The sequence below is a fragment of the Plecotus auritus genome (assembly GCF_963455305.1).
Source record: "Plecotus auritus genome assembly, chromosome: 14".
In the NCBI taxonomy this organism is placed as follows: Eukaryota; Metazoa; Chordata; class Mammalia; order Chiroptera; family Vespertilionidae; genus Plecotus; species Plecotus auritus.
Genome location: NC_137780.1, coordinates 6,523,416 through 6,541,727, shown reverse-complemented (window position 1 = coordinate 6,541,727; position 18,312 = coordinate 6,523,416).

The following is an 18,312-nucleotide window of genomic DNA, read 5'->3' as shown; positions in this document are numbered from 1 at the left end:
TTCACCCATAAATGGGGAGTTAACCCACAGATCACCATCCCCACTTCACGCCTAAATGGGGAGTTAGCCCACGGTTAATCCTAGAGGCATGTGTGAGGTGGGCTAGGGCTTGCTACACAAGTCGTGACAGTCCTGAAGGTAGGGCGTCCTGAGTAGGGAATCTGGGCTGGTGGCCTCACTATTGTTCAAGTGGTGTCTCTACTTCACTTCCTGGAGTGAGAGTCCTCTGGGGCTGCGCACGTGAGCAGGAAGTGGGCAGAGCTTGCTGCATGGCCCGGGGTTCGTGAAAGGGGCACAGCCAAGGCCTCACCCCTGCGGTCGGGTTTATGCTGCAACGTGCAAACCAGGAAGCTTCTCTGAGAGGCGGCTGATGGGTACAGTCACCACACTCGGTGGTGCGCTCTGTCCTCCACAGGAAGTCCCCCCCCCCACCCCCGCCAGCCCCTGCAGCTGGCAAAACCACAGACCTTTGGAAACATCCCCCCAAATGTCACCAGAATGGGACAGCCAGAGAGTGTTGACAGGAATGCAATTTGATGTTTTAAAACATTGCGTTTGCTTTTGCTCCAAAAAAACTACCAGCCCCTCCCTGTGGTCTGATAGAGTGAGAAGCAACAGGAGTCCCTTGGTGATAGGAGACGGCAGACATGGATGCCCGGTTCCCCGGCCTGGGGCTCAGGGCATTTCAGTGGGGAGAGCCAACCCGTTTGTCTACATCCGTGGGTCGGCTTGGTCTTGAAAACCTGTTGGGCAGTCAGCGAATCTCACCGATGGTTGAGAATTGCTGCCTGGGTCAGGGCCCACAAAAACTCTAGAGCGTGCTACTGACAGGTTGGCCAGGAAAGTGTTTCTTGCCAGAACATTGCTGGAGATGAGAGGCCAGAGTCTGAGTAGGGCTTTGCCAATCAAGGATAGAAATTCTGACAGTCGGTGAAATGGAGAACCTGATGGAGCCGCAAAGGGATTGAACCCTCTGACAGTCACTGGGAAGACATCCTGGGCAGAGGCCGGGGAATCTCTCTGGCTACTCCGCCCCCTGCTCCTGCTGCTCCAGCTGCTCCAGCTGCTCCAGCTGCTCCAGCTGCTCCAGCTGCTCCAGCGGCTCCACCTGCTCCACCTGCTCCAGCGGCTCCACCTGCTCCACCTGCTCCAGCGGCTCTACCGGCTCCAGCTTCTCCACCTGCTCCAGCTTCTCCACCTGCTCCAGCTGCTCCACCTGCTCCAGCTGCTCCACCTGCTCCAGCGGCTCCACCTGCTCCAGCTGCTCCACCTGCTCCAGCGGCTCCACCTGCTCCAGCTGCTCCACCTGCTCCAGCGGCTCCACCTGCTCCAGCTGCTCCACCTGCTCCAGCGGCTCCACCTGCTCCACCTCCACCTGCTCCACCTGCTCCAGCTGCTCCACCTGCTCCAGCTGCTCCAGCTTCTCCACCTGCTCCACCTCCACCTGCTCCAGCTTCTCCACCTGCTCCACCTGCTCCACCTCCACCTGCTCCACCTGCTCCAGCTGCTCCACCTCCACCTGCTCCAGCTTCTCCACCTGCTCCACCTGCTCCAGCTTCTCCACCTGCTCCAGCTGCTCCAGCTTCTCCACCTGCTCCACCTGCTCCAGCTTCTCCACCTGCTCCACCTGCTCCAGCTTCTCCACCTGCTCCACCTGCTCCAGCTTTTCCAGCTTCTCCACCTGCTCCACCTGCTCCAGCTTCTCCAGCTTCTCCACCTGCTCCAGCTTCTCCACCTGCTCCACCTCCACCTGCTCCACCTGCTCCAGCTGCTCCACCTGCTCCAGCTGCTCCAGCTTCTCCACCTGCTCCACCTCCACCTGCTCCAGCTTCTCCACCTGCTCCACCTGCTCCACCTCCACCTGCTCCACCTGCTCCAGCTGCTCCACCTCCACCTGCTCCAGCTTCTCCACCTGCTCCACCTGCTCCAGCTTCTCCACCTGCTCCAGCTGCTCCAGCTTCTCCACCTGCTCCACCTGCTCCAGCTTCTCCACCTGCTCCACCTGCTCCAGCTTTTCCAGCTTCTCCACCTGCTCCACCTGCTCCAGCTTCTCCAGCTTCTCCACCTGCTCCAGCTTCTCCACCTGCTCCACCTGCTCCAGCCTCTCCACCTGCTCCAGCTTCTCCACCTGCTCCAGCTGCTCCAGCTGCTCCACCTGCTCCAGCTTCTCCACCTGCTCCACCTGCTCCAGCTTCTCCACTTTCTCCACCTGCTCCAGCTTCTCCACCTGCTCCAGCTTCTCCACCTGCTCCAGCTTCTCCACCTGCTCCACCTGCTCCATCTTCTCCACCTGCTCCAGCTTCTCCACCTGCTCCAGCTTCTCCACCTGCTCCAGCTTCTCCACCTGCTCCACCTGCTCCATCTTCTCCACCTGCTCCAGCTTCTCCACTTTCTCCACCTGCTCCAGCTTCTCCACCTGCTCCAGCTTCTCCACCTGCTCCAGCTTCTCCACCTGCTCCACCTGCTCCAGCCTCTCCACCTGCTCCAGCTTCTCCACCTGCTCCAGCTGCTCCAGCTGCTCCACCTGCTCCAGCTTCTCCACCTGCTCCACCTGCTCCAGCTTCTCCACTTTCTCCACCTGCTCCAGCTTCTCCACCTGCTCCAGCTTCTTCACCTGCTCCAGCTTCTCCACCTGCTCCACCTGCTCCAGCCTCTCCACCTGCTCCAGCTTCTCCACCTGCTCCAGCTGCTCCAGCTGCTCCACCTGCTCCAGCTTCTCCACCTGCTCCACCTGCTCCAGCTTCTCCACTTTCTCCACCTGCTCCAGCTTCTCCACCTGCTCCAGCTTCTCCACCTGCTCCAGCTTCTCCACCTGCTCCACCTGCTCCATCTTCTCCACCTGCTCCAGCTTCTCCACCTGCTCCAGCTTCTCCACCTGCTCCAGCTTCTCCACCTGCTCCACCTGCTCCATCTTCTCCACCTGCTCCAGCTTCTCCACTTTCTCCACCTGCTCCAGCTTCTCCACCTGCTCCAGCTTCTCCACCTGCTCCAGCTTCTCCACCTGCTCCAGCCTCTCCACCTGCTCCAGCTTCTCCACCTGCTCCACCTGCTCCAGCGGCTCCACCTGCTCCAGCTGCTCCAGCGGCTCTACCGGCTCCAGCTTCTCCACCTGCTCCAGCTTCTCCACCTGCTCCAGCTTCTCCACCTGCTCCAGCTGCTCCAGCTTCTCCACCTGCTCCACCTGCTCCACCTCCACCTGCTCCACCTGCTCCAGCTTCTCCACCTGCTCCAGCTGCTCCATCTTCTCCACCTGCTCCACCTGCTCCATCTTCTCCACCTGCTCCACCTCCACCTGCTCCAGCTTCACCTGCTCCACCTGCTCCAGCTTCTCCAGCTTCTCCACCTGCTCCAGCTTCTCCAGCTTCTCCACCTGCTCCACCTGCTCCAGCGGCTCCACCTGCTCCACCTGCTCCAGCGGCTCTACCGGCTCCAGCTTCTCCACCTGCTCCACCTGCTCCAGCTTCTCCACTTGCTCCACCTGCTCCAGCTTCTCCACCTGCTCCACCTGCTCCAGCTTCTCCACCTGCTCCAGCTGCTCCATCTTCTCCACCTGCTCCACCTGCTCCAGCTTCTCCACCTGCTCCACCTGCTCCACCTCCACCTGCTCCACCTGCTCCAGCTTCTCCACCTGCTCCAGCTGCTCCATCTTCTCCACCTGCTCCACCTGCTCCAGCTTCTCCACCTGCTCCAGCTTCTCCACCTGCTCCAGCTTCTCCAGCTGCTCCACCTGCTCCATCTTCTCCACCTGCTCCAGCTGCTCCATCTTCTCCACCTGCTCCACCTGCTCCAGCTTCTCCACCTGCTCCAGCTTCTCCACCTGCTCCACCTGCTCCAGCTTCTCCAGCTTCTCCACCTGCTCCACCTGCTCCAGCTTCTCCACCTGCTCCATCCACCTGCTCCAGCTTCTCCATCTGCTCCACCTGCTCCAGCTGCTCAGCAGGTAAATCTGCCTGGAAAGACAAGACCGGGAGTGACCTGCACACTTATCTCAGGAAATGTCTGAGTGTTATCTGTGGACATGGTTCCTCAGCGCTCCTCATCCTCCTTGGAGATTAGACACCATTCGCTATACTTCCAAGCACACTCCGCAGGTGGAATATCATGATAATGGTTCCCTGGGAACCCCCAGGGGGTGGGGGTGGGGGTGGGGGGCTGGCAAATGTTGTGCTACAGCCAGTCCGGACCCTGGTGCCTTTGATCTTTCTTCAGGTTTTGGATATTAAAATAAACACCAGGCTCTCGGAGCAGGAAGGTCGCCTTGGAAAATCCCGGGAGGTGGAGTCCTCCGGGGCTGGGGCCGGGCTGGCCAGGGTCACAGCTCACCTCTGCCAGCCACTCCAGATGCTTCCTGAAGCCCCCCTCCCCCCCCCCCCTTGGCAGGCCTGGCTCTGTTTGGTTTCTGAGAACAAAGAGAAAAGCTGTGTGGGGGGAGGAGCCTGAGACACGTGGGAAAGCCATCGCTGTTGAATATAAACAGGCTGGTGCTGAAGTTCCCAGAGGAGCCGGCAGCATGTTGCATGGGGTGGAGGGAATGCTTCCACAGGAGGGGAAGGTAATAGGTCTGCAGAGACCCAGAATTCACCACCCAGGGCCACGGCAGAAGGGACACCTGGGGGCGCTCTGGGTGCTGGAGAGCTGGTGAGCATGTCCCCAGGCAGGCCCAAGAGGCACGGGTTCAGCTGGAGGCCCATGCCCTTCCCCTGGGACCCAGAGCGCCCCCTGGCCAGATTTCCAGATTTTAAAGTTTAAATATCTGACTACAAAACAGTATTTACATAATCCAGTTTTTTGAAGCTTTTAAAAACCTGTGTGTGTTTTATCCAGAAAAAAAAAAAAAAAAAAAAAAAGATAACATTAAGTGAAAAGCAGGTTTAAAAGACCCTATTCAAGTATTTTTACCTAAAAATCGTTTCTATTCGGTCTTCTATCTAAAATATTCACTGTGGAGCCCTAGCTGGTGTGGCTCAGTGGATAGAGCGTCAGCGTGTGGACTGAAGGGTCCCAGGTTCGACTCCAGTCAAGGGCACATGCCCGGGTTGCGGGCTCGATTCCCAGTGGGGGATGTGCAGGAGGCAGCCGATCCATGATTCTCTCTCATCACTGATGTTTCTACTTCCTCTCCCTTCCTCTCTGAAATCAATCAAAATATATTTAGAAAAAATAAATACAAATAAAATACTCACCGTGGAGGGCCCAGGGCTGGGCACGCCGTGTCTGATGGCGGTGATTGCGGGGCAGTGCTTCCTGGAGTGCGGGACGCCAGGGGTCCCTGCAGCTTTGTCGAAAGGCCCTTCCCAGGGGCGGTGTTCGCCCTGTAAGTGAAAGGGTGCGTTTCAAAGACGCTTTTAATGGTCCAAATGCTGTTGCCGGGAAGAAAATAATATCGTTGGCATCTGGGGGGGCTGCCCCGAGCCCCCTGCACGGTGGGTGCCTGAGGGGTGGCCACAGTCATGGCGGTACCCCATCTCGGGACGCCGAGAAAGGATAGCGGACAGATGGCCCCTCATCCTAGACAACAGCCGCTGTGCGGACAGGCACTGTGCTGGGGCCTGGCCTCAGCCTTCGGGGAGACAGTGTGGCCCTGCTCTGGTGTAAGCGAGGGGCCCAAAGGGAACCCCTCTGTCCTGTCCTGCTTGAGCAAAATCTAACCTAATGTAAAAGCAGCAGGCCCGGCCACAGCAGTGAGCCAGCCTCCTCCGGGGGACCCCCCCCCCGACTTGTCCTTAACTTCTTCCAGCTCCATTCCTCGCAACCACTCCACACCCCAAACACGATGCTGCCCAGCCTCAGGACCTGGTGTAGCTCCTCTAGGGAAGTATCTGCTGCAGGAAAGGATGAACGAATGAATGAATGAATGAATGACCCACCAACCTGTGCGCAGCGCTCTCAGGTGGCAATGAGGGCTCAAGCACCCCGCCTCACCACCCCCTCTTCTCACTGTTACCCCAACACGGACCCCGCCCAGGGTTCCGTTGAAAAGCACAACCTACCTCCTGGGAGGAAGTGACAGAAAGGGCGGCTCGCCCCGAATTCCTTCTTTGCTAAAATATGCTTAAAATTTAAAAAAAAGAAATTCCTCTCGGGATTTGCTCGCATCTGAAAACTCTGAAGAATTCCCCTTTTTCTCCCTCTGAATGGCAGGCCGTGGGAGGCAGTCTGGGCACTGACCCGGACCAAGATCCCTGCCCGGGAGCCCATGCTGCCTCCTGGAGGAGGAAATGATCAGAGGTGGGGGGCGCGGGGGGCGCGGGGCAGACCTGGGCCGCAGACCCCAGGAGCCGCTCTGGGCTGTGACCAGCGGAGGCCCTGGATGGAGCTGGCAGAGGCCGGGCCATGGGCAACAGGGAAGGCAGGCCTGGGCCTGACATAAGCCAGGCACCTGCCCAGCACCCCAGTCACCTGAGAGCAGATGGGGGAGGTGAGAAGGTGATGCAGGTCAGCGGGGGGGTGGGGGGGGGTTGGTGGTGTTCAGGGAGCACGTGGGCCTGGGTGGGGGCGGCGCTCAGGGACAGAAGGAGCTGCGGGGACCCCAGGACTATGGCCAGGCCTCCTCCTGGTCCCCGGCAGCGCCCCCAGGGCCTGGGTGGGACAGGAAGTGGGATCTGAGAGCCCGCTGGGTCAGCCCAGGCCCGGGGAGGGAACTGGAAGCCCCACTGAGTTCTGGGGGAGCAGAGCGGGCATGGCGGGGCCTCCTCTGACCCAGTGTCAGCGCAGAGGGGCGGGCGGGGCTCCAGGTCTGGCCCGACTAAGACTCACGTATCACTTCCCTGAGCCATGGCATGGTGTCCCCTTTGAGACACGGTTGGCTCAAGTGTGCAGGTGGCTGTGAGTTTAACGTCTGCTCTGGAGGGAATGTCCCCTCCCCCAGCCCACAAGGACAGGCAGGCCTTTGTGCTCCAGCCAGGCTCTCAGAGGAGGAGGGGGAGGAGGGGGAAAGAGGAGGAGAAGGGGAGGGGTGCTGGAGGGGGGAAAGGAGGGGGAGGGGTTAAGAGGGAGAGATGGGGTGGGATGTGCACTGAATGGGCCCAGCAGGAGGGGCGCCAGGCCTGGGGCTCCCCCAGTGGGAAAGGCCAGACCGCCCAGGAGACGTGGCCTGGACCTTGGATGAGTCCACAGGCTCCCCAGCTTCCAGAGCCGGGTGAGGGGACCCCCTGTGTGTGCTGGGCCACCCAGGAAGGCTGTGGGGACATCCAGAGCCCCTGGAGGTGGGGGCAGCGCTCAGGAACAGGCGGAGCTGTGGGGACCCCAGGACTATGGCCCAGGCCTCCTCCCTATCCCTGCTCTCTGGCAGCCTCAGGATCCCCCATGAGCCCTTGGAGTGGGTGGGGTCCCCAGAATCTGAAAGAGGACGATGATGCCCCCAGTCAGATCAATTTCCTTTAGGAAATGATGGTGTGTTCTCTTTGGCTTTCACATTCTAGTGTCACGGAACGGTCATGTGCTTACGTGAGCTACCGAGACCCTCACTTTTACCAAAAAGGCAATCCGCTGGAGTGAGGACGAGGACAGAGAAACACCTGAAGGTGGGGGGACCGCCCGGCACGGGCACCAGCAGGAGTCCAGCAGCGCCCCCCTCGCTAGTCTCCGCTTTGCCCCGCACCCGCTGGCGTCAGAGCTGCGTGCGCCCTTTAACCCTCAGGGCAACCCCTGAGGTAGGTATTCTTCTTACTCCCATTTCGGCACAGAGAGGTGGAGTAACTTGCTGAAGGTCACACAGCCAATACACGGAGAGCCAGGATTCTCTCTCCACCTCTCTGCTGTGCTGCCTCCAGAGAAACGGGGGTCACCCTGAGCTGGGCAGACACCCCAAATGTGCCTTCGACCCTTGGCAAGTCCCCTGCCAATAACTGGACAAGTCCCCAGGGAGGACAGGCGGGGAGAAGGCAGGTGGGTTGCTATGCGCCTGCGTGGCTTCCCATTTGCATAACGAGGTCACACACGTTTCAGCCTCACCACAAGCCCAGAGGAAACAGACCCAGCCAGTGGGTGACGGGCCTGGGACCACTGCGGCTGCTGAGAGCCGCACGTCCGGGGGCTTGGGGCTGTTTCTCTCCCCACTTGGCCTTGGCCTTGGCCTTGGCCGGTGCAGGGAGTGCCTGTAGCTGCCCCAGGCTGTGGCTGCACCAACGCCAGATCAGCAATGCCTCCATGCAAGGCTTGGGGTCCCAGTTCCCTACGTCCTGACACTGTGGAAGCTACTGGAAGGGGAGCGTGGAGCTGGGAGCAAGGCCTCCTGCTGCTGGGACTCCGGCCCACCTGCAGAACCTCCGGGGAGCCGCCCTCTCCCTGCGGGTGGGGCCCCTGCGCTCATTTCCTGTCTCAGTTCTCTGGGTGGCGGCACACCCATCCTTCGGGGGACAAAGGGCTGGGCCGGCGGCAGGAGAGGCGTGCAGGCGGCTGGGCACCTCCGGTCCACCTCTGTGGGAGGCACAGGGATAAAGGTGGCAGCAGAGAGGGCCTGAGGGGCGGGGCTCAGAGCCGCTGGGGCTGGAGTGCGAGGCTCCTGGAGGGGGTGCGGTGGGGGGAGAGGCAGGATGGACTGTCCCCCTTGGAGAAGGAAGACAAGGAGGCTGAGGGGCCGTAGCTCCAAGGGCAGCTCTGTTCTTTCAAACAAGGAGAAATGCACTTGAGCTCTAGCCAGGGACTCGGGTCAGCTCGGGGGACTGAGAGCTAGAAGGTGGGGATACCTCGTGGGCCCTGGGCCACGACATGGCTGAGCAGGGAGTCCGGGGGGCGTGGGAGGGGGGATCTCTCCAAAGCCACACCCCTGCTGTCAGGCTCCTCCCAGAAACACGCTGGAGGGTCGGCACGTTCGCATGGAAAACAGTACAATCTACATATATATAACAGCCTAATATGCTAAGTAGACCGGACAACCTTCCGGACGTCCTTCCTTCCCGACAAAGCCGCAGCAGGCGGGAGCCATGGCAGGGGCAGCAGAGGGCCCTGGCTGTAGCGGCGACGGGCCGGGACCGGGGCCAAGGCCCTTGCACGAATTTCATGCATTGGGCCTCTAGTCATTAACAAGTGGTTAACGACTGATACAAGAATGAACTCTGCGTTTCGGGTACTCACGACTGTAAACCCACCCTCTCTCTCCGCGGGTAAGCCACCCGGTCTGCGGGTCTGCGGACTAGGTTGCTGCCACCCCCGCAGGGCACAGGCCTCACCCAGTGCCGCCCGCCCGCAGGGGACCTCCACGGGGAGCCGTTAGTGAAGCCCCAGCCACCCTGGGCCTCCCGGACCCCTTTCCTCTCGTCGGAGCAACAGGCGCGGCTCAGGAGAGCTGCTCGGTGCCACCCCGGCCGGGGCCCCGCTCTGGTGGCCAAGCCCCACGTGGCCAAGGTGGACTGTACACCAGCCTCGCTGCAGAAACGTGGGCACTGCCTACAGAGAGCTCCTGGGAGCCAAACACCAACATGGCCCTGAAGGAAAGAAATTCAGGCCAGCCAGGCTCGAGACGGGCTCGCGGGCACATCAATAAAACAACACGGAGATCGCCTTTCCTGTCCCCAGACCCGCCTGGGCGCTCGGGACAAACCCGGGGCGCCGATGCGTTCGCCAGGGGCAAAGACGGCGTCTTATTTCTCGTCGTGTTCCAGCACCCGCACAGCATCGAGCGCACAGTAGGTGCCCCACAAGCACCAAGCGCTTCCTCCAGTAAGACATAAGCACCCTTCTCCCCGCGGCAGAGAAAGGCGGTGAAAGGCTAGTCAGCAGTCTGCTTGGTGGTGGGCAACTGGAGCTGCTGTTTGAAACACCCAGGCTGGTCGGCCTGCGGACGGAAGGGTCCCGGGTTCGATTCCGGCCAAGGGCACAGGCCCGGGTTGTGGGCTCCATCCCCAGTAGGGGGCGTGCAGGAGGCAGCCGATCCACGATTCTCTCTCATCATTGATGTTTCTCTCTCTCTCCCCCTCTCCCTTCCTCTCTGAAATCAGTAAAAATATATTAAAAAACACCCAGGCTGGGTGTCAGGGACTCCCGATTCCTGAGCTGTCGCTGCTGGGTGACCTCAGACAGCTCTCACCTCGTGCCCTGGGTTCCTGTAAAATGGAAGAGCCCGTCCCTGGAGGGGCAGCCTCCAGCCCCACGCATCCGTCCTGGCTTCAGGCAAGGCGCACGCTGCCTGCTCCTGAGGGACCCCTCCAGAGGGAAAGGTTGAGGGGTGCCAGCAGCAGGGAGCCTCTGGGAAGGACACCTACCCAGGGCCCCCCCATCCCAGCACCCCAAAGCCAGGCGGTCACTTTCTAGTAGTCTGGGTTGCTCCAAAAGCCGACCCCGAGAGGTCACAGCTTTCAGAGACTGGCTGAAGAAGGTCAGAAGACACCCCCTCACACCAACAACCTCGTCAGGGTTTCGGGGAGAGGGGGGACCCTAGGGAGCGGCTACAGATTGAATATTTGTGACCCCTGAAATTCAGAAGCCGAAACCTAACTCCCAATGTGATGGCATTAGGAGGTGGGGCCTTTGGGAGGTGATTGGGTCAGGAGGGTGGGGCCCTCGTGAGGGGATTAGTGCCCTTATAAAAGAGACCCCAGAAAGATCCTTCACCCCTTCCAGTTGTCTATGAACCAAGAAACGGGTTCTCGCCAGACTCCGAATCTGCCTGAGCCTTGATCTAACTTCCAGCCTCCAGAACTGTGAGGAGAAAATGTATCTGTTGTTTGAGCCCCTCAGTCCGTGGCATTTTGCTGTGGCGGCCTGTATGGGGCAAGGCAGGAGCAGGCGTGGCTTATATTGTTAGTGACGTAGAGAGATGGATGCCCGTTTGAGTGACTGTCACCTTGCGCCTGCCTCAGGACCCCTGGGCCCGAGGCAATGGGGGTGAGAGCAGAGGGGGTGGGGTCTGGAGTTCCACACCTGGTGGGAAGGGCTGGGCATCCTGAGGGGGAGGTCCCAGGGCCCCGAGCCTGGGGTTGGCTGTTACTGCTGGGGTAACAGGAAAGAGTGGGCAGACGCCAGCTGTGGCCAACTCAGCGATGGCTCTCAGAGGAAGGCTCGCTTCCCAGCGGTGAGGAGGAAGGTCGGCTGATGGCTAACCCAAGGACAGGGGCTGCCATTCTGGCCACTCAGTCTGGACATCTTGCGATTTGCTGATGACCTTCCAAAAGTGGGGTACCGGGGCTCCATGCGCCCCGGAGAGGTTGCATCAGCCCCACCCAGGGGCAGGCTCCGCGGACACATTTTGTTGTCATAACTTTAGGTCACAATCGCTCTCCTGTGCTTAATGCATAGTGTGCAGTCAAAGTGCCTGGATTCAGATCTCTTCTCAGCCAGTCTCACCTGGGATAAATGACCACCTTTCTGTGCCTTAGGTTTCTTGAAAAATAAGGATAAGAACAGCACCCCCAATTCCAAGCCAAGACACTGGGGAAAAGAAACAAACAGCCATCGACCACCAGGAGGCACTGTACACCCATGTTGGATGCAGTACGCTGCCAAGTGTGACCGCCAGGGGTCGCCCGAGCTCCGTGGGCCCAGAGACACCCTCACCTACCCAGACCGATAAATTAGAGCATCTGGGGAATGACAAGTGGGGTGCAGTAGCCCCCCTTATACCCAGGGGACAGGTTCCAAGACCACCCAGTCAGTGCCTGAAACCACAGACAGCACACCAAACCCTGAATATGCTATATTTTTCCTACACACAATACCCTATGCTACATTTAATTTATAAATCAGCACAGTAAGAGAGTAACAATAACATAATAAAAGAGAACAATTTCAGCAATATACTGTAATACGTTATGAGAACGCAGTCTCTTTCTCAGAATATCTTACCGTCCTGTACTCACCTTCTTCTTCTTGCGATGATGGGAGACGACAGAATACCCATGTGGGGAGATGGAGTGAGGCAGGTGCGCTGGACAAAGGGACGGTTCTTCTTGGGGGGGACAGAGCTGGACAGCACAGGACCAGGAGAGAGCTCATTGGCCTACACTCAGAAGGGCATGCAATTTCAAAGCTATGAATTGTTTACTTTATATATATATATATATATATATATATATATATATATATATATATATATATATTTCAGAGAAGAAGAGAGAGGGAGAGATAGATAGAAACATCAATGATGACTGAGAATCATGGATCGGCTGCCTCCTGCACGCCCCCTACTGGAGATCAAGCCCACAACCCAGGCATGTGCCCTGACCGGGAATCGAACCCGGGACCCTTCAGTCGGCAGGCTGACGCTCTACCCACTGCGCACACCGGCTAGGGCCGTTAACTTTTTCATGTCGTGTATCTTTGGTAAGGTAAGCGCAACGGGTAAAATAAAAACAAGTCTCCTTGAAATGAAGTTTCTTCATCTTTTTATTTCAAAAGAAGGAAGGGTACCAAGCAGCAGAAGAGGGAAGCAGGTAAACCCGGCAAAGCTGCAGAGCAGGAAAGAAACAGGGAGGGAGCAGTGGATCAGATGTCAACAATACGGGGCTTAACGCAAACACGGGGGCCCCTAAGTCCAAGGACTCCGGCGAGCTCGCCGACCCACCCAGGCCACGCGGCAAGGGAGGCCCTTTCCCTGCGGAACCTTAACTTCACACGTTAAGACAGGTCATGCACACACAGGTTACACTTCATGGGTACATGAAATTGCATGCAGTTCACACAGACAATCATTTTGAAGGCACTGTATTGGGCAGCCCGGGCTGCTACTTCCTGGCAAGTCCTTCCTATTATTTACTCCTTTTTGAAACTTTGGTGCGAAACCCAGGTGCCTCTCACCCTCTGCACCCTGCCAAGCATGCTGGGCTCACGCCTCACCCTCTCTTCCACGTCCCCTTCTTAAAAGGTGGGTGCCGAGCCCGGGAGATAACGCTTCCCGACAATAGGGATCCGTTTTCCTTTGGGTGGACAAAGGATGTGAGTCAAGCAGCAGTTCACAATGCGTGGCTTTAAAACACGTTGCGGAGTCGGAAAGACAGAGAAAGGGCGTGACGGGTCGGATCTCAGGGATCCCATAGGGTACGCGAGGCCCTGTGTGCGCACTACATAATTCCTGGCGACCCTATTGCGAAGGCTAACCCCTATTTTGTAAAATTACTGTTTGGAATTCTCTGTTTTGTTTTTTTAAGACGGCTTCTTATTCTAAAAAAATAACTTTGCTTTCTAGCCTGCTTTAGCCTGCTTGAATAATGAGGAAGATAAACTTAGCTGTCTGACCTTGTAGGCCAGAGACTAGATATGCCCAAACTCTCAATGCCATGCCAGGTGCATTTTTTAATTGGATAGAACTGTCTTGTTTTCAAGGCCAGCAGCAAGACAACCACTAAGTGCACATAGGGCCGGCTCTTTAATAAAAAGGGAAGTTCTGCTTGTAGCCTTGCTTAGAATTTGATTTCATTTTCCCTAAGCCCACCGGTGAATAAAGTGTGACTCCAAACTCTCCGAGCATTGCTTGATTTATTCCGGTTCTCTGTAACACTACGACCTTGGCTAGGTCTCCATCAACCTTAACGTTAACTCGGAAAGCGTGACCTCAGCCCACGTCGCTGCAAAAGGCTCGCTCCTTTAGAAGGCCCTGGATCCCCGGGCTGCACACATTTGCATCTTTAGCAAAGAAGAGGGTTCCGCGCCATCTTTTAAGCACACCAACGCACACTTCCAGTTTTAAAATCTGCAGCAAAGAAAGATGCCATTTGGACCGTAACAAGTGCACCTTTCATTTGCATCTCTCGTGCTGGTCCATGTGTGCCTTGGGCCTAGCCCTGGGTGAAGGAAAACATATTTCACATTCCCAGCTCATCGCGGAAACCGGGTATGTTGTCCTCTAGCCAGAAAGGTTCGTCGCTGACTCCCTCACCCCCCAAAACAGAAACAAACATCGCCAAAGCTTTCCCGTCCCTCGTTCCCATGCTCGCCCTGACTCCCCAGAGAGTCAGCAGAAAAAAAACGCAATGGGCTGGGTTTCTGTTCAGGTCGAGTGAAAGGTCTGGAAAACTCATCCCAGAGCCAAGGCCACAGAAAGCTTCGACGTGGACGTGCCAGGGGCCGGCTCCGCTCACAGCACAGACAGGGCGCGGCCCGCCCCGCCCGCTCTCCCCATCCCCCCAGTCTTAGCAAGCGAACAGAAAAGAGAATTTCTATGAAAATACGGAAATACTACCATCGAGTGTCATAGACTATTTTGCATCAACTACAGATGTCTCGAGATGGAATTCCTTGACGTTTGTTTTTAGAAACAGCTCATTTTCCCCCGAGGAAGAAGTCACACGCACATAAGGAAAGGCATGTCTTGGCGTGAGCAAGAACAACGAATTCCAAAACACACCATCCGCGCAACAGAACGCATCCGTCACAATCCCAAGCCCTCCGGCGACCTCTGACTTGGCGACAACCGTCTCTGTCGCCTGAGCAAGGACCTGGGAGGAAGTCACTCAAAGGGCACAGACGAGCCAGCTGGTCTTCAGGAAAGGGCTGCTCGTGTTCAGGATTAAAATAAGGAACTGGGGCGGGATGGCAGCTTCTAAACGTGCCCATAACGGGGAGGGCAGAGGGCGGCGGGTCATCGGCCCTTTTTCCTCTCAGGGATGGAGAGGTCACCACAGCCCAGCAGGCTGAGGGCCTGGGGACACGCAGCCCTCCCCTCCTCCCCAGGACAAGCACGGCTCCCCTCCATCCCGCTCCGGAGGGTGTCCCTTTACTCGGACCAGAGAGGGTCCGGAGGATGTCCTGCCACAGAAGTCCAGGAACGGTTGCCAAAACCGGTTTGGCTCAGTAGATAGAGCGTCAGCCTGCGGACTGAAAGGTCCCAGGTTCGATTCCGGTCAAGGGCACCTCCCCAGTAGGAGGTGTGCAAGAGGCAGCTGATCGATGTTTCTAACTCTCTATCTCTCTTCCTTCCTCTCTGTAAAAAAAATCAATAAAAAATATATTTAAAAAAAAAAAAAAAAAAGAAGTCCAGGAACGGGAGCATGGGCCTCACGCCTCGTGTCCCCACATCGCATCGTCCCAGCTCGTCTTTCTGAATGGCCCAACGTGCCTCCAGGTGGAGGACCACAGACTCGGGGGGGTAAGGGAGTAGGGGAGGAGGCGGTGACACCACGGATCCCATCACCCCATCTGGGAAAGCCCAGGAGATGCAGAGGAGACTGGCCTCCCAGCACCGCACCCCACCCACCCCTTCTCCCGGCATTCACATACTTTTTTCTTTTTTTCCCCAGTAAATGGGGTTCAAGATGCTAAAAGCATTAAGATCAGGGAGCAAAACTCGGGCTTTTTCTTCCTCCTCCTCCTGGATCCAAAAAGAATAAACCAACCAGTAGTCGTGGTGAAGGAAGGGCCCAGAGCGAAGTGTCAGAGGCACTTCGAGACGAGGGCGGCCGGGGGACAGGCGCCCTGCCCACATCCCCACTCACTGATGGGGGCAGCGAAGCAGGAGAAACACAGGGTGACTGAGACTCAGGAAGGGCCAAAGGCACATCCCACAGGCCTCGCTTCACAACGTCCACTTCCAGGAAGAGGCTTTTCCAGGCGAGAACCAAACACTGTCGCCCCAGATCCCACTTCTGCAATGGAAACCTAAAATGATGAGGTGCGCCCTAACCGGTGTGGCTCAGTGGATAGAGCGTCAGCCTGCGGACTCAAGGGTCCCAGGTTCGATTCCGGTCAAGGGCATGTACCTTGGTTGCGGGCACATCCCCAGTGGGAGGTGTGCAGGAGGCAGTTGATCCATGTTTCTCTCTCATCAATGTTTCTAGCTCTCTATCCCTCTCCCCTTCCTCTCTATAAGAAATCAATAAAATATATTTAAAAAAATAAAAAATAAAATAAAATGAGGAGGTGCCTCTGGGAACCAACCTGCAAACTCCTGGCTCAGGCCCGCAACTCCCACCCCCTCGCTAATGAATGAAGGAAGGAAGGATCTAGTAGACTCATATGGATTTCTCCCGGGGAGCTAACCACCCCCCAGTCCTCCGGTAGGAGCCAGCTGAGGTCTACTGGTACGGACACCCTGCTGGCACCTGCCCACCTCCGGGGCCGCTGATCGGCTGTCAGATGGGGTTTGCGGTGGATGACATGCGGAGTTAGTCCACCAGCAAGAACGGGCGGGTGAGCCTCACACCGAGTCCAGTCCGCGGGGCCAGGGGAACTCGTAAACACGGAACACACCCAATGGCCCGGCAGGCGGAGCCAACCACGTTTGGACCCAAGTTCAACCTGGTGGTGGCCATGAGCATCCTCAGTTGATGTTTCTCACCTGCAATTTCAATAAAGCCAATTCAAAAACTTCTTTAAAAAATGCCTTTAATCTTCAAAAAAAAAAAAGCGGGGGGGGGGGGGGGGCGGGACACTCCGAGGTCCCATGGATGGAAGGGCATGGAACATTCCATGCTGTAAGAACCACGTTTTTTGAAAGCCTTCTGCGGCACATTTTTTTTGGTGTGGCTGCCAACAGTGTATATTTAAACTGTTTGTATAGACTTGAATGGAAGCTTTTGGGCCCGATGGAGTAAATGAATAATTATATTTAGATGCTTAAATGGGACAGTCACTCTTTTAACACCCTAATCATTACGAACAAGTCATGTATTTACCTTCTCACAAGGGTTCTTATTTTATAAAGAAAAACTGCCTACGAAGAAATAAAAGACATAGTTCATACTCAGGCAGTTCTCAAATGTGATTTTCTTACCCAAAAGACTCAATTTGCCTCTTTGGGTGAATTTACCCCTGGCGTTCCATAAAGGAGTTACCCTAAAATGCCACAAATGTCGAGGCTGATTATCCCTAACCACCCTCAATTTAAGGTTAATATTTTTAATATTTTTATTGATTTCAGAGAGGAAGGGAGAGGGAGAGACAGACACATCAATGATGAGAACCATTCATCAGCTGCCTCCTGCCAGTCCCACACTGGGGACGGAGCCCGCAACCCGGGCACATGCCCTGACCGGGACCAAACTGGGACCTCCTGGTTCCTAGGTCAGCAGCTCAACCAAGGAGCGGCACAGGCCGGGCAGTTATTTTTATTTATTTTTCGTAACCCATTTTAGACTTTTAAATTGGAAGGTCTCCTGTTTCCAGGATTATAAACATACCAGAGGCCTGGTGCACGGATTCGTGCACAGGTGGGGTCCCAAGACCCGGCCTGCAGGGATCAGTGGACCCCTGCGCTGCCACAGCCCGGCCTTACCCACCAGCTCGACGGGCTCCGGCCCGCTGTCCGCGTTGATCCCGCACAGCACCAAGCAGTGTGCGAAGCGGCAGGCGGCCAGGTAGGGGCCCGAGCCTGGGCTGGGGTGCTGCGCTGCTCCTGCTCAGGGGGAGTGTCTGCAGGAGAGGCTTGCACCGCTGCGCTGCGCTCTTGCCGGCCGTGAGCCCAGCATCGGGCGCCCGTTCGTCAGCTGAGTGGCGTTCCTGCTGGGGAAGTGCACGGACCACCGGGGGCAGCTCCTGCATTGGGCACCTACCCCCTGGTGGCCAGTGGGCGTCATAGCTACCAGCTGGTCGCCCGGTCGCTTAGGCTTTTATACATATAGATACAGGAATCTCAATTCTGGCCCTCGCCGGTGTGGCTCAGTGGATAGAGCGTCGGCCTGCGGACTGAAGGGTCCTGGGTTTGATTCCGGTCAAGGGCACATGCCCAGGTTGCAGGCTCGATCCCCAGTATGGGGTCGTGCAGCCGATCAATGATTCTCTCTCATCGTTGATGTTTCTCTCTCTCTCTCTCCCTCCCTCCTCCTTCCTCTCTGATATAAATAAAAATGTATTAAAAAAAATCTCAATTATTAAAAATTATCTGGAGTCAACATGGGGAGAACCAAATCGCAGCCTGCTGGGTGCTGGAAACAAAGAAACTGGCCCTGGCGACCTCAGCGTACCTGCCCCCCCGAAATGGCCTTTCCCGAGGGACTCCCGGCTCTAGGTTCTTCGTCCAATGTGCTTACACTCAAGAGAAAAACGGTTCTTCAAAGCCAGGATTCTCCGCTGGCTCTTTATGCAGCCAACAGCTCCCACAATTCTGTTCACTCACATCCAAGGCCCCTTACACATGCTTCATGCGGTGACTTCACACGCATCCCCACAGTGTTATTCAATGGAGGTACTGAGCATCGCTGACTGCACCCGGCTCTTGGGGTACCTCACACTCCTTAGCGCTTTCAAGCGGTGTGCAGACATCACCCTTATCTACTAAAAACCAGAAAGGTCCGCCAGGACGCAGTTTGGTGCTTTGAAGTGAACGTTAGGGAAATGTCCTTAGGAAAGTCCGGGGTAACCCTACTTGGAATTTAAAGGCCAATGCCTCACAACGGAGCCAAAAATATACCAGGGGTCCTCAAACTCTTTAAACAGGGGGCCAGT